Genomic DNA, 17,730 nt, shown 5'->3' on the forward strand with positions numbered 1-17,730 from the left:
AGGTTGATGACTTCAGGCAAAAGTCCTAGGGGGTGGTAACCCTAGGTGGAAAGTCCTGGTGTCGCGAACCAGGTAAAAGACTGGACTAGCCGGGAAGCGGATGTCCAGCAGAAAGTCCGGAAGTATCGAGTGCTGAGCAAAAGTCCAGTCGATCTGGAGGATCGCACTGGCAGCAGGTAAATCTCCTGAGTGGAGTAGGTGAGGACGCGTTCCCCGTATAGGGAACAGTAGGCGTCGAGTCGACCTAGGGTTTCCGGTCGAAAATACGAAGTCAGACCCGGACAGTCCGGAGACTGTCATAATTTCATATTCATACTATTATTTTGTGTTAACTTTGTGTTGCAGGTATTTTTGGATTAACATACTTGCAGGTACCAAAAACACAAAGAAGAACTCGGATGAACAGTGTCCGAGGCGCCTCCATGAGGCTTGGAGGCGCCTCGGGTGCAAAACCTGAAGCTGGCTGCGAAGTGGAGCTGGAGGCGCCTTCATAGGGATTGAAGGCGCCTTAGACCATTGAAGGCACCTTGGAGCTTGATGAAGGCGCCTTCAGGTTGGGATAAGCAACAGTCAGCGAAGGTTATCACAGCGCAGGAACAGGGATAAGTTTTGGGGTTCAAGGCGCCTTGACTGGCACTGGAGGCGCCTTGAACGCCCAATAAAAGGACATCTCGACCAGCAGCTTGAATAATCGTCTTCCAAGTGAACTGTCTGCTACAAGCTGCCTACAAGACGATTCCGAAGTGCTGTAACGACACCCCGACAACCCGAAGCTTCAGATTTAGTCTCTTGTTATCAGTATAATCTTTTTACTGCTTTGAATTGTAATTAGTTTACAATAATTTTTACGAGCTTATAGTTGTTGCCCACCGGAAGCGATCAAGGATCGCGGGCCTGTTGGAGTGTATACTGAAAGCCTAAGCTTTGTAAACATTCATTTTGAATAAAGAATCACATTTGGTCAAATTGTCTACATTTAGTTGTAGTTGTTCAATTAATTTATACTGTAGATAACATAGTATGTGGTGTCACATACAGAAGATAATGTTATCAGTACCTTATAAATTATAAACAGTAGCTCACGACCAAAATGGAAAGGAACAAACCATTAGAAGGTCGTAGTGTAATTAGGTATCAGTTTATCTTGACTGTATAATTACACTAGTACACTTAGAGTGTATTGAGTAGGACCATTTGAGGTCGTTTCTTTTATACTGACTTTATAAAGAAACAAAGACCTCGGTTATTATGGAAGTGTGTGCTCTTAATCCTGATATAATAACAAGCACATATATTTGATATTTATTTCTTTAATTTATCAATGGGTGAGATTTAGTTCGATGAATCAATAAGCCCGATAAGTTGGGAAATGATATCACTTATAGTGTGTGTTGTTGATTATAGAAGGAAACTGTGTCCTAGAGATACTAGGTTGATAATGTCCCCAAGAGGAGCTCATAAAGATTGTCATGTTAAACCCTGCAGGTGGACTTAGTCCGACATGATAATAAGGTTGAGTGGTACTACTCTTGGACTTAGATATTAATTAAATGAGTTGTCAGTAACTCACTTAATTAATGGACATTCGATATCTTAAACACAGGGAGACTAACACACTCATAATAAGAAGGAGCCCAAAAATGTAATTTGGGATTGGTGCGGTAGTTCAATGATAGTTCTCTAGTGGAATGAATTATCATTGATAAAATTAAGTTGTGTGTTCGGGGCGAACACGGGATGCTTAATTTTATCGGGCGACCAAAACCAATTCCTCCTCTCGGTCCCTATCGTAGCCTCTTAGTTATAGAGTTCTATACCCACCTATACCCACCTTTTATACCCACCCAATAGGGGCCGGCCAAGCTAGCTTGGGAACAAGCTAGGGCCGGCCTAGGTATGAATTTGGGTGGCCGGCCCTAGCTTGAACCCAAGCTAGTGGGGGCCGGCCAAATTAAATTAAAAAGGAATTTTAATTTTAATTTTTATTATGTGGAAGAAATAATTTATTAAAGAGAATTTAAATTAAAATATCTCTCTTATAAAAGATCTACAAAAGATTAAAGAAAGAGATTAGATCTCTTTCCTTATTTGTAGATTGGTGAGATATTTTATTTTCTCTTTAAAATTATTCACATGTTGATAAAATTAAAATTATAGAAATTTCCTTTTATCAACCATGAAGGGATTTTTAAAGAGAAATTTTATTTTTTAAAATTTCCGAAAACAAATTAGGAAGTTTTAATTGTTGATTGAAACTTGTCCAATTTGTTCTCCAATGATGTGGCCGGCCAATGTAGGTTTATTTGGGAAATTTTATTTTATTTTTCTCAATTAAATCATGTCAAGGAAATTGAGGAAATTTTATTGTAATTAAATTTCCTAATTTGCCTAGGCCAAGGAATATAAAAGAAGGGGTGAGGGTGCCCTCATGAGATACAACCTCTATTGTTTTCTCTCCCTCTTTTCCTTGGTGTTGTGGCCGGCCATCATCCTCTCCCTCTCTTCCTCTTGTGGTGGCCGAATACTTCATCCCTCTTGGAGTTCTTGTGGTGGCCGGATACTACTTAGAAGAAGAAGAAGAAGGAGAGAAAGCTAGCATCTCTTGGAGCTTGATTAGTATTTTGGTTTTCTTCTTTGGTGAAGTTCTTCCTTTGTGGCCGAACCTTGCTTGGAGGAGAAGGTGGTTGGTGGTTTCTCATCTCGGAGATCGTTGCCCACACAACGTCCGAGGTTAGAAGAGGAATACGGTAGAAGATCAAGAGGTTTTTCTACAAGGTATAACTAGTAATTTTTATTTCCGCATCATGCTAGTTATTTATGGAAATAATACCAAATACAAGAGGCTTACGTTCTAGAATTTCGAATATGTTTTTTCGATGCTGTGTTCTTTTGTTTTTCTTTTCCTTGTGATTTGATTGTTCTTTTTGGTTAACCTAAAGTTATTTTAGGAAATTAAATATTAGCTTTCTATAAAAGGTTTTGTCTAGTCGGTGGTGGTTGCTCCCATATCCAAGAAGGCCATGTGCCTCGCCACGTCAGTACTGGGAACCAATTATGGAAATTAATATTTAATGGAATTAATAACTTAAGGAGACTTGGGTCGAACGTGTAAAGTTCCGCAGGAGATCCAAGTCAAAACCTAAAAGAACAAATAGATTAAGTTTTGGATCAAACGTGTTAAGTTCCGCAGGCGATCCAAAATTTAATTTAAAAGAACACATGGTAGCTAGGAAAAGGTTCAGACCTTTGTACAAAATTTTTGTACAGTGGAACCTATAGGTTTTCCGAGTAGCAACCAACAGGGCCTTCGAGTAGGAGTCGCCTTAGGCTCCGAACGAAGTAAAATCGACTTGTGTCTTTGTGTTGTTTGTTTTTTCCGCTGCGTCTTAATTACTCGAGTGTTTTACAAATCGAACGATTTAGCCACGAGTGCTATTCACCCCCCCCCCCCTCTAGCACGTCTCAATCCAACAGGAATTTCTTCAAATGCTACATCCGAGGACTCTTCAATCAATTTAGTCCTATTGTTGTAGACTCGATAGGCTTTGCTGATGAGAGAGTACCCGACCAGTATTCCTTCATCAGCCTTAGCCGTGAACTTTCCAAGATGATCCTTGGTGTTCAAGATAAACACCTTACAACCAAACACCCTAAGATGTTTAATTGTAGGGGGTTTTCCAAACCAAAGTTCATGGGGAGTCTTTCCTAAAAACCTATGTATCAAGACTCGGTTTTGCACATAGCAAGTTGTATTTACAGCTTCAGCCCATAAGTAGCTCGGTAGTGAGTACTCATTGAGCATGCTTCGTGCAGCTTCTTGCAAAACTCGATTCTTTCTCTCCACAACCCCATTTTGCTGTGGGGTCCTTGGAGTAGAGAACTTATGCCTATATCCTTTTTCTTGACAAAATTCTAAAAATCTATGATTTTGAAATTCTCCACCATGATCACTTCTAATTATTTTAATTGTTGTTGATTTTTTATTTTCAGTTCTTCTACAAAAGGAAACAAAAATATCTATGGTTTGATCCTTATTTTTCAAAAAGAAAGTTCATGTATATTTAGTAAAGTCATCAATGATCACTAAGCAATATCTACTTCCATTCAATGAAATGACATTACTACAATCAAATAAGTCCATATGCAATAAATCTAAAGCAGTAGAGGTACTTACAGCGCTTTTACCTTTATGAGATGCTTTTGTTTGCTTACCCTTTTGACATGCATCACATAATTTTGTCTTTTGGTACTTGATGCTTGGTAGGTCTCGCACTAATCCTTTGTTGGCTAGCTTTCGAATATTCTTCATGTTCACATGGGCCAACCTCCTATGCCAAAGCCATGATTCTTCTTCTTTTGACATGAAACACTTAGCAGAGGCATTAGTAGCACTTTTAAAAGATACTTGATAAATGTTATCTACCCTTGTGCCTACTAGTACCGTGTCAAGTGTGTCAATGTGTTTGACCAGACATTGATTTGAATGAAACTCAATTGTGTAACCCGTATCACACAATTGGCTGACACTTAGGAGATTAAAGGTCATCCCCTTGACTAGAAGGACATTTTTAATTTGGAGACATTTGGATATATGAATATCTCCAACTCCTATAACCTTAAGGCTATCATTATTACCAAAAGACACATTACCTCTATTTTTGTTTTGAAGGGTAGTGAAGAGTGACTTGTCCCCGGTCATGTGCTTGGAGCATCCACTATCAATAAACCAAGTTGATAGATGCTCCCCCTTGACAAATGCCTACAAGACACGAAAGATAGACGTTTTAGGTACCCAAATCTTGGGACCTAATGCATCTACAATGAAAGACCTAGGAACCCATGCCTTGGTCACACCCTTCCTAGTCTCATGAACCCTAGAAGCATGTGATCTATGAAATTGGGTTCTAGACACTAGTGAAATGAAACTAGACTCCATAGGTTGATATCCTAACTCAGCCTTGTTGTAGACCGCCCTTTGGGCATTTAAAATCATATCTAAGGTCTTAGAGCTAGTTGAGAATTTTTCAAGTATTTTCTTGAGTTTCTCAACTTCACCCTTTAAGGCTTTGTTTTCATCCTCAAGGAGCTCTTGATGTAGGTCATCAACCTCATCTTCCCTAAGAGCCTTCAAGTGCTCTACTTCGTCTTTTAATGATTTAATTTCAGTTTTTGATTTCTTAAGCAAAGTAGATAAATGTGCAATAGTTTTATAACATTTCTATAAATGCGGAGAGGTTACCTCTTCATCATCCGAAGATGATGAAGCCACGGTTGAGGTGTCACTTGTGTCACCATCACTCCCGGAATCCGGTTCCTCCCTTGCCATGAACGCTACTTGATGTGTGCTTTTCTCCTTCTTCTCTTCCTCCAATGAGCTTGAGGAGGATTCATCCCAAGTAGCCTTGAGAGCTTTCTTCTTCTTGGCCCTTTCCTCCTTCTTCTTGAGTTTTGGACACTTGCTCCGATAGTGTCCTTTCTTGCTATACTCATAACAAGTAACATTAGTTTTATCAACATTTTGATAGATAGTTTTACATTTCCCTTTGTATCTCCGGCTTCTTCTCATGATTCTCCTTACAAAGTTGGCCATCTCGCTTGATGATGATCCACCTTCATCATCGGACTCGGAGGAGGATGAGGATGAAGGAATCTCTTTTTCCTTCTTCTTTTCCTTCTTCCTTCTTCCATCCTTGCTCTTTTCTCCTGCAACTAAGGCAATACCTTTCTCTTTTTGACCCTTGTTAGCAAGTTCATGAAGTTCCATTTCACAAAAGAATTCATCTAATTTAACAATTGAAAGGTCCTTGGAGACCTTGTAGGCATCTACCATCGATGACCACAAGGCATTCCTCGGAAAGGCTTTGAGAGCATACCTTATAAGATCGCGATTCTCTACGCGTTTATCTACGGAATGAAGACCATTGATGATTTCTTTGAACCTTCCGTGTAGTTCACTTACCGTCTAGTTCTCCTTCATGGTGAGGTTTTGTGGTTGGTTTAGGAACAAGTCTCTCTTGGCGATCCGAGAGTCTCGGGTTCCTTCTTGGAGCTCGATGAGCTTGTTCCACAAATCTTTTGCGCTCGTGAATGGACCTACCTTGACGAGTTGATCCTTGGCTATCCCACATTGTAGAGTGACCACCGCCTTGGCATCGGCTTGTCCTTTGCGAGTTTGCTCGGTGGACCACCTTGATGAGTCAAGTTCCTTACCTTCTTCGTCCTTCGGAGGTGTAAACCCTTCCTTGACAGAGAACCACATGGAGATGTCGGTCTTGAGATAATATTCCATGCGGCTCTTCCAATATTGAAAGTCCGCTCCGTCAAAGTAGGGTGGACGATTGGTGATAAACCCTTTCTTCATAGCCATCTTCTTGCTCTTTAGGGTGTTAATCCGGATGAAGAGCACCAAGCTCTGATACCACTTGTTAGGACCTTCGGATGGCTAGAGAGGGGGGGTGTGAATAGCCTCCTCTAAAACTTAAACAATCTTCTCACAAAAGTTTGTTAGCACAGCGGAAATATGCAAAAGAAAAACTAATACAAGGAAAAGAAACAACCCACAACTAACATAAGTATGTACGAGATTCGGGGATAACTTGCCCCTACTCCTCGGCGTGTCCGTAAGGTAGACGATCCCTTGATCTTTCGGTAGATCACACCCCGGATAGATTCCGACTAAGAATTTCTCCTTCTCGGTGGAGTAACCTCTCCACAAAGTCTCAGAAAATATTTAAATGAAGCACAAGACTCACAGGGATTAGTGGCTAAAGGGAATGAAAAATAAGCTTACAGCCACGATGAAAGTAGAGCGCAAACCAGAAGAAGTTCCTTAGTAAAGAGCTCAAAAAACACACAGCACTCTTGCTTGATCGACCGAGAGTTTTCCTTTTTCCTTTTTTTTGGTTGTTCTTCCGAATATCTCATCCTCCTTCTTCTTATGCCTCTGCCTTTTCCATTGCGTTTGCCTGTATCGAATCACTGCAACCTGCACCGAATCGCTGCTGCCAACTCAGGCGTCGCTAATCACTTTTCCTCCTCATCTGGTTCTCTGAACTCACACCAATACCATTCATGGTCTTCACTGGTGTCTCTGAGCTCGAACCAATACCAGGAGTCAAGCTGATTGCAACCAGAACACAGCCAGATCGCCAGTAACCGTTGATGCTCCAATTGCACCATTTGCAGCCAAACACAGTAGAAAAACCACTTTGTCTTATTCCTCTGATAGACCTTAATTTGAACTTAAGCACTGGCATGATACCTGCAACGTAAAAATCTCACACCAGATGCTTAAATCAGACGAATCAGAAGTTGCAGAGAAACAGACAGTGTTGTGGATCGGTCAGCAGACCAATCCATAGCCCTCTGGACCGATCAGGACATATCCTGATTGGTCTGGGAGGCTTCTGATCGGTCTGTGGACCGATCAGCCTATAGGTGGATCGGTCTGTAATCGGTCCACAGACCGATCCCCTATGTCCTCTGAATCTCATCGCTTCCTGATCGGTCTACAGACCGATCAGATAACTTATAGTGAACTACTGTTTGGTTACTGATCGGTCACCAGACCGATCAGATAACCCACAGAAAGCTACTGTTTGGTTACTGATCGATTACCAGACCGATCAAATAACCACAGTATCACTGGATCGGTCAACAGACCGATCAGATATCCATAGTATCACTAGATCGGTCAACAGACCGATCCAATGCCTATGTAAGGTAGGTTTGGCGCTTCCCAGCCCTAAACCCTAAAGCCTTTCTAGTCTAGAGAACGAGCTACCGAGCCCTCTCTGACCTAGTCTGGAGAACGAGCTACCGAGCCCTCTCCGACTTCGTCCGGTCCAGAGAACGAGCTACCGAGCCCTCTCTGACCTATTCCGGAGAACAAGCTACCGAGCCCTCTCCGACTTCATCCGGTCCAGAGAACGAGCTACCGAGCCCTCTCTGACCTAGTCCGGAGAACGAGCTACCGAGCCCTCTCTGACTTCGCGTGCCAAGTTCCCATACTTGGACTTTTCCCTTCCACCTGATCAACATTGATCAGTAATCAATCTGAGTTTAATTAATATCTGATACAAACTTAAATCAGTGTCAACATCAAAACAGCAGCCAGGTCAGACCGTATCAACAGACCATACTCCTTATAGAGGTGGAGAAGGTGTTCTACTAACAAAGAGTCAATAATGAGTACTTAAAGAAAAGCGACAAGTGTATCAAGTTTTTCCATAACCTAGTTAAGTGCAATAAGAGGAATGTCATCTTAACACACTAAACATTCCAGGGAACAAACCTCAAGTTTGGAAGATGTTGCTAATAAATTTATGGGATATTTCCAAGGATTATTAGGCACAAAGGAGATATGTATGCCACTGAATAGTAGCTCCATCATCAGTCGAAAATTGTCGGAGGAACAACAAAATGGGTTGATTATACTGGTTACTATGGAGGAGATTCAGATTGCGCTTTTTGATATTGGAAGTGATAAGGCTCCCAAATCCGATGGATATAATGCAAAGTTCTTTACTTCAGCATGGGACACAGTTGAGGAAAATGTGATGGTGGCGGTCAAGGAGTTCTTCCATCATGGTAGATTTATTAAGCAATGAAATTTCACTTTGATCGCTTTAGTATCCAAATCTGATCACTCTCCAAAAGTTACTGATTTCTGGCCAATTTCATGTTATTTAGTCTTCTATAAAATCATCTCAAAGGTATTGGCAGACCGCCTAGTAAAGATTATGGATAGTTTGTTAAATCCGGCACAAGCAATATTTGTTCGAGATCGATTCCTTGGAGAGAACATCAACCTTGCCCAAGAATTATTGAGGAATTATGTTCGCAAGAGGATATCTCCAAGATGTATGATCAAAGTGGACTTAAATAAGACATTTGACAATGTTGATTGAAGTTTTCTTATATCAACACTAGTTGGTTATAGCTTTCCCCAACAATTTTGAGGATGGATTCAAGAATGCATCTCCACGGTCACATACTCAATAAACATGAAGTGTACATGGATACTTTGGAGGAAGAAGAGGATTGAGGCAAGGGGATCCCTTATCCCTTCTATTATTTTGCCTAGTCTTGGAGGGTCTTCTCAAGAACATTGAAGGAGGCATTGTAGCTTCCTCAGTTTTATTTTCATCCTAAGGTAAGAAGGTACAATTCACTCACTTGGTGTATGTGGATGATCTATTGTTGTTCACAACAACGGATACCTCTACCATCACAATATTGGTGAATGTACTAGAAGATTTTGGCAGCAAAACAGGATTACGAACCAAGCTATTGAAGTCTAACATCTATATGGTTGGCGTGGATAAACAAACTCAGCAAAGTATTCTGCACATAAATGAGTTTCAATAAGTGGAGTTTCTATTTCGATATCTTTGTATTCCTTTAGCCATGGTGAGGTTACGTATTGTGAATTATGGTTCTTTACTTAAAGCGTCATAAAAAAGGTGGCGTCTTAGCCAAAGCATACATTATCATATGTCGAAAGATTGTAGTTGGTAAGATCGGTATTATAAAGTATGGAGTGCTATTGGCTATCTATATTCTATAAACCTATCATGTGAAAACTATTGGATGGTACGAGGCAAAAGAGGAGGGGGGGGGGGGGGGGGGGGGGTAATCACAAAAAGACAATTTCTTTTTACTTGGTTTGTAGTCCAACGACTAGTACTCCAAGGCCCGTGATCCTTAATCGTCTTCGTTGGCAATCCACTAAATGCTTGAATCATACAGATATATGAGATAAGCAGTTACAATGCAAGTACATATATAAAATATACTGACAACAAATATTAGGTCTTAGACGTAGGTTGTCGGATAACCTCTTGGCATAGTAGTAGCAAAACTTGCATGTGCAGTAATAGTAGAGACGAAGCAGTGAGTGTAATGAAATGAATAAAAAATGAATGAGTTGCTTCTCGACTTTGATCCTAAGGTCTTTATATAGACATTGTTCGGTTGACTAAAAGATCGTTCAGTCGACTGAACCTTTCGATTGACTGAACCAAGCATCCATCGACTAAACCTCAGTGGCTTTCCTTTTTTGCTTAGATTTAATCCATTTGATCCTGTATATCACATGGTTTGGTTAACTAATCCTGATGATGTAACGCCCTGCCTCCTACTGTCTAGGCTGTGAGACCGGGGGTTACATTATGCTAAGCTATTTTGTGCGGGAAGCTGAACTAATTAAAAATTCTACTATTTGTTATACAATCTGGAATTCAATGTTCAGAGTACACTTCTAAAGTTGTACATATGCTAAGAAGGGAACCTACCCTTCCTACTTGATCAGAAAACTGAAATCAGACACTTCTAGTTGAAATCAGACTTTCCAATCGATCGGTGGATCGATTGGAGTTATTTGATCGATCCACTGATCGATTCGACGTGCTACTGTGCACGGAGATGTCGTCTGGATCGATCGGCTGATCGATCAAATCTGGCCAATCGATCTGATGATCGATTCCGCAGCTCTCTATTCGCGAAAATTAAATTCCCGATCGATCGGCTGATCGATCCATGGTCGATCGATCAGCTGATCGATTCATCAGCTTTCTGTACGCGGCAGATCGCTTCCCAATCGATCGGCTGATCGATTGAGGGCTCCTCAATCGATCGGCTGGTCGATTCAATAGCGTTCTGTACGCGGGGATTTCTTCCAATCGATCGGTTGATCGATTGAGGTTTCTGATTTCTGCAGAAATCCCACCCGAACTCGTACAGGACCTTCAGAAATCAACTACAAGCATAATACCACTATTAGGCATGTCATTACTCATGGTTAGCTATCTAATATCAGGACAACTAATAATCTAAGCATAACTTAGTGCATACTTTCATAGTTCAAGACACTTGACATCTAAAAGTGCGGAAAAGTAACACTATAAGAAATACTAAGTCTCTCAAGCTTGCTAGTCTCCAAGAATCTTTATTCCAAATTTCTTCTCACACACATCTGATCGCATTGCCCTCCAGCCTCCGCTAGTCCATCTTCTCTTTACTTTTATCTGCAATATAAGGAAAAAAGAAACTATAAGCTTGGGAGCTTAGTAAAAATCATCTACCTTACAAAAACATGCATTCTAAGAAATCATGCTTTCAAGGATGCTTTTTGAAATACATGCTGATGATCATGCTGAAAAATGCTAAAACATGGCCTATGGGCATACAAGTCGTGCTAATCAATTACTGAACATAAAGCTATTCATTGTATCAACAAGCAAACTAAACCGATACATAAGCTAAGCTATTTGTTATAACATTAAGAAAACTAAACTGAAACTAAGCTGTACTCACATGTCTGGGTTGTGAAGTTTGAAAACTATTTTTCATAGATAGATAAAAATAATAAACATGCTGCTGATGGGCCCGACAACTGTACTTGCTATGCGCGCATCCCTAACTAGGCCCGAGGTAGCAAGTCCCTAATCTAGTAGGGTTACTAGGTTATCTAAACCTAGGGATGACTATGGGAACCAAGCCCAAGGACAACTAAGAGTCCAATACAGTGCCACTGATAAAGTAAAATACTGATTTATAAGCTAATTTATTTTGTCCTATTCTAACTAGGTTATCTGAACCTAGAGGCGACTATGAGAGCCCACCCATTGGACCGTAGTCCCATATAACTGAAGCAAGGCTAAACATGCTATTCAAAATGCTTCTATGACATTTAACTGAGTATTAAAATGTCTACTGTAGCATTTAACTGTACTAGTCATTTTATCGAGCACTTGGTGTGTGCTAACTTTCCTCGAAATAATAATCATGCATATGGCTGAATTAAAAGCATAAAAATGCACGATTAACTACTTATACTGCAGGTGAGGGGTTACTTACATCCTGCGCTAAGTTTTCTTACAATCCGATCGCTAGGTTTCCGGAGAAGAAGATCGTTTCGGCGATCCTCTTACGTCTACGCTTTCTTTTCGCAGAGGGGAGCGTCCTCGTATCAGAGTTGTCGCTGGAAGGTGCTCCTACGACCCTAGGGATGGAACCCTAGGTTTCTTGGGCTTGTGCGTCGAGAGGGTGCGGGAGAGAGAGAGAGGGGTCGGCGGTGAGGGTGAGGGAAAAGAGAGTTGTCGATCAAAAATAATAACTCTCCACTTAAATTCCCTATTTATATTAAGTGGTTAATGCGGCACAACTAAATCTTAAATATAATTGCTCTCCTCTTCTTTCAACACACCCCTGCTGGGGCCCCCTGGTTACTAGAGTCATCTATAAGTCGTAGGGTCTAATAGGTCTTGGGTTCAATCCCCGCTTAGGCTATTTTATGTTTTTATTTAATTTTGCTACTTCTGCTACTCCAAAAATTCCGTAAAAAATATTCTAAAATTCTAGAAAAATAATAGAATATTTATAAAAATTAATTTGAGAATTTTCGGGCGTTGATCATCTATTGAAACTGAATATGTCTTTCTTGCGTTGATTCGATCTAATCTTTATCATTGCCAAAATTAGATCAGTTGACTGATCCAAGGTTTCCATCGACTGATAACATTGTGTTTCCAAGTTTACTTGTAGGATCGTAAAGTTACTAGAGGGGGGGAGTGAATAACGATATTTGAAAATTGTGATTGAAAACGAGTTACACAATGGAATAAAGAAAATAGAAAACAACGCTAACATGGTTTTACTTGGTTAGAAGCCTGTGATGACTCCTACTCCAGGGCCCACGATCGTCGATTGCTTTCGTTGGATAATCACTATCAGTTCATAAAAGGACTACAATGATTAAGTACAAGAACTAAAAATAAAATTTGTTACCAACAAACAGAAAGAAAAATGAAGTCTCTTATTTCTCAAACTTTGGAGCAGCCTTTCGGTGTCGTCAGAGCTTTTTCGAAGTAGCACTTGAATATAAAAGTTATAGTGAATGTGATTCTAAAGTCGTTGGTCGAACACCCATATATAGGCTCATTCCGAGCACCTGGAACTCCTCTGAGGCATCTGGATCGTTGCTAACGTGGCAATCTCTCATCAAAACTTCATCCGCGAAGTTTGACCACTTTCGGGCGCTTGGACCGCTGATGTGGGTTTGGTCAATCATCGCGCTCCAACTTAGCTTCGGGATAACTTTTTGTGGTCTGGGCGTCTAGACCAATTTTGAGAACCCAGACGACCCGTGTGTCTATGGCCCCCACATGGGCGACACTAGTTTGGGCAGTCCGGGCGCTCGGAGTCCGGGTGTCGGGACCACTTTTTGTCTCTTTTATATTGGTGCATGTTGCACTAATAATCTGATTTTGATGTATGACAAATAGGTTAAAGTTAGATATGATATTTGTCTAACCTTTTCTATCAAGTGTGCAGGAGTTGACTGGTCTGAGGGACCTGACACCAGGCTGAAATCCAACTAGGTTTACAGGCCTGATAGCTAGTGGAAAGTCCAGATAAATCCGCGAGGCCTGATATCTGGCAGGAAGTCTGGTTGGGTTCGCGAGACCTGACAACCAGCCGAAGTCCAATTGGGTCTGCAGACTTGACAACTAGTGGGAAGACCTGGTGGGTTAGAGGCAAGTTAAGTGACTGCAAGTAGTAAGTGAAGGTAGGTAACTAGAGGAGAGATCCAGTGAGGATGCGTTCCCTGTTTAGAGAACTGTAGGGGTCGATCCAACTTAGGTCCATTTGGGAAGCCTAAGTTGAGATCTTGACTAGATTCTAATCTCGAGGAGATAGGATCGAATTACTACCCTATCTGCTATGTTGTGCTAACTCTATTTTGCAGGGTAAATATAATTTTTATTGCCCGAGCTAACCTTTTCTTGCAGGGAGAAAGATGTTGAAGAAAAGGACTCCGGGCACCCAAAAAGGATCCGGGTACCCAAAGCAGGCTCATCCAGGCGATCTGGGAGCCCGAACTCGATCCAAGTGCCCGGACTCGGTCCAAGCGCCCGGAACTGAAAAATCATCGACAAGCTGACGTGGAGCACGTCAATTGGCTGAGCCACGTGGTCTAGGCGCCCGAAGGGGTTCTAGGCATCCGGAATGGATCTATTTAAAGGCCTTCGACCTGGAGCTTCATAACAACAATGACGACAAGTTTCTCTCTTGCTTGGTGCTCCGAAAATGCTCATGTGATGCTGTGAAACTCCTCCGACAACTGACGACCAAGACTTTCTCATTTTGTTGTTGTTGGTAATTTTTATTTCTAGTTCTTGTACTTAACTTTTGTAAACATTTTGTGAACTGTTAGTGGATTATCCAACAAAAGCACTCGATGAGTCTGGGCCTAGGAGTAGGAGTCGTCGAAGGCTTCAAACCAAGTAAAACTCGGTTTGTTAGCATTGGTTTATCTTTCTTCTGCTACGTACTTCGATTTAGTTTGCTTTCGATTTTCGATGATCACTATTCACCCCTCCCACCCCTCCCTCTAGCGTTCTTTCTGATCTTATATTTTCTTCCCTGAAATAAAATTTAGTCCAAGAAACAAAAAAATATACTTATCCTATAAAACAGAGTTAGGACAACATTAATAAGATAAGAGTAATAATTAGATCTTATCTCCCCGAGAGCAGGATCTAGTCAAGGTCTCAGCTTAGGTTTCCTAAATGGACCTAAGCTAGACAGGCGCCTACAGTTGCCTCAACGGGGAACACGTCCTTACTGGATCTCTCCTCCAGTTTCTTACCTCTACTTACCAACTGCAGTCGCTTAACTTGCCTTTGACCCACCAAGTCTTCCCGCCAGTTGTTAGGTCAGTAGACTCAACCAGACTTCGGTCGGTTGTCAAGTTCTACGAACCCAACTTGACTTCCCGCCAAATATCGGGGCCCACTGACATATTTGGACTTCCCACCAGCTATCGGATCCCGCAGACCTAGCTGAATTTTAGCTTGGTGTCAGGTCCTTCTGACCCGTCAACTCTTGCACACTTGGTAAAGTAATTAAATCACAAAACACTCTAACTTTAATCCACTTATCATTCATCAAAATCTAAGTTAGATCATTAGTGCAAATAACACCAACACTCGGTTATGCCCTAGGGGCACTATTGGTTATCTATCCTTCCAATGCTAAGTGGTGTAATTGAAAAATTATATGGTCTTTGCCGGTCTTTCATGTGGTCCACCAAACATCCATCGATCTCTTGGGAAACAATAAGTCTACTGAAAGATGAAGGTGACTATGAGCTCAAGACCTACATGCTTGGAACAATGCATTATTATGTCAGACTCTATGGAACATCAAAAGTAAGATGAACTCGTTATGGGTAAGATGAGTGCAATACCACTACGATGCAGATTTTTAGCGATGGCATGACAAAACATCATATTCTCCATTGATGAAGAGGTCATCACTGATTAAAGATGATATATTGCGAAGATTGGGGAGTCAAGGTGTTGTGAACATGAAGTTAATTTTTACAGCATAAAAGAAAGGGGTGGCTAATGTGTACAGATTGTTTAGACAATGTGCTATAAAGGTGTTTTGGGCATCGGTTGTGTGGAGGGCTGGATTGATGCCTAAGCATTAGTTTACTTGGTGGTTACTTGCTCATAGACGGTTGAGGACAGTGGATACGATAACTTATGAGACGTACCAAATATGTTCCTTATGTAACTAACAAGACAAGTCCAACGACCACATATATTTTCGCTGCTCAGTCAAAAGGGAGTTGTTGATAAGGTGAGGTGTTGGCTGGGATTTCGACATCAAATCAATTCTGTTCAGCGGCTATTCGGGGCCCTTTGAAAGTGGTATCAAGACAATGGTAGGCTAATGAAGGCATGCTACTTAATAGTCTCTTGTATGGTTTACCTCTTATGGTAAGCACGAAAGAAAAACTGATTTGAAGGGGAAGCACCGTGTGTAGTAGGGTTGTTTTGGAAAATTTAGACTCACGTGTTTTGATTTGTAGATGTTTAGAGTTGTACTTGTTTCATGTGTTTAAGTTGTGTGGTGTAGTATGTCTCCTTGTGTGGTTATGTTTGGCCACAAGGGATATGATGTTATGTGTTTTTTTGGGTCATATGATGTGTGTGGTGAATGATGTCTCCTTGTGTAGATAGGTTTGCAGAAAGGGGTTATGATGTGTTGTGGTTTTATGGGTCATGTAATGTCACCTTTTGTAATTGTGCTAGCACACAAAAGGTTATGATGTTTATGTGGTTTGATGGTCATGTCTCCTTGCGTGGATTGTTTACCCGTAAGGTTTGGAGACACTTTTGTTTTTGGTTGGTAGGCGTCTAGAGTCTTTATTAGTTTGATCATTGGGATCTTTATTTATATTTACCTTCTCCCCAAAAAAGTGAAATATGTGTTGAAGTTAAAATGACAAAGTTATCTTTCCATTTAATGGAAGGATGCATAATCTCTATAGAGTTAATTTATAGTAACATATATGGTTTAAAATTCGTACAAACTAGAGGAGATAATAAGTACTTTATTTTTTTTATTGATGACTGCACTATATATTATTATGTGTCTCTATTGAAAGACAAAAATGAAGCCTTAGAAACATTAAAAAATTATAAGAACCAAGTTAGAAATCAAATTGGTTAATGAATTAAAAGAATAAGTGATCAAAGAAAAGAATATGATGATTCATTTGATGAATTTTGTATAAAATCTGACATTATTCATTAAATAACAGTTCTTTTCTCTCTTCAATCAAATAGGATTGTCGAACATGAGAACAAAACTCTTTGAAAAAATGATGAATGCTATGTTGATAAGTTATGACTTACTCTAGAATTTGTTAGGGAAATATATTTTATCGATAAATCAGATTTTTAATAAAATCCAACAAAAGAAGAAAGATAAAACTCCTTATGAGTTATGGAAGGATCATATGCTTCCTATAATTATTTGAAAGTGTAATAGTGTTTAGCTAAAGTGGAAGTGTCTAAGCCAAATCAAACCAAGATAGGATCAAAGATAATCGATTGTATTTTTATTGGATATACCAAAAATAGTAGTACATATTGATTTTTGATGCACAAATCAACAATTCTTAATGTACATGCTGGAATAACAATTGAATCAATGAATGTTATATTTTTTGAAAATATCTTTTCTTACAAAGAAAAGAACAAAAAAAAGTTCAAATAAAAGAACTTATAAAACTGTGAATATGGATAATCTTGAAAATATTGAAGAACTAAGATGTAGTAGGAGGGCCAAAATAGTAAAATCAATTAGTCTTGATTTCATAACATATATGTTGAAAAACGAACCAATAAGTGAAGCCTAATCAAATTTTGAAACTTCTTTTTGGAAAAAAAAGGTATCAATAATGAAATAAATTTCATCATACAAAACTATACTTAGGAATTGATGGATATTCCACACGGAATCAAACTTTTAGGATATAAATGGATCCTAAATTATATATAAGGCTAATGGAATTATTGACAAGTACATGACAAAACTAGTAGCAAAGGGATTCAAACAAAAGGAAGGTTTTAATTTCTTTGATACTTATTCACATTAACAAAGATCACATCTATTTGAATACTCATTATTATTGTTGCAATACATAACCTTGAGATATATCAAATAAATGTGAAAATAATCTTTTAAAATAATGAATTAGAGGAAGAAATATAAATAGAGTAACCTAAAGGGTTTATGACTCTAAGATAAAAACAAATAAGGTGTACGCAGACTCGTAAAGTCACTATACGAGTTAAAACAAGTTTTAAAATAGTACACAAGAAATATAACAAAACTATGATGTCAAATAGATTTAAAATAAATAAGTGT

This window comes from Zingiber officinale, chromosome 3A, assembly GCF_018446385.1.
Source record: "Zingiber officinale cultivar Zhangliang chromosome 3A, Zo_v1.1, whole genome shotgun sequence".
NCBI lineage: Eukaryota > Viridiplantae > Streptophyta > Magnoliopsida > Zingiberales > Zingiberaceae > Zingiber > Zingiber officinale.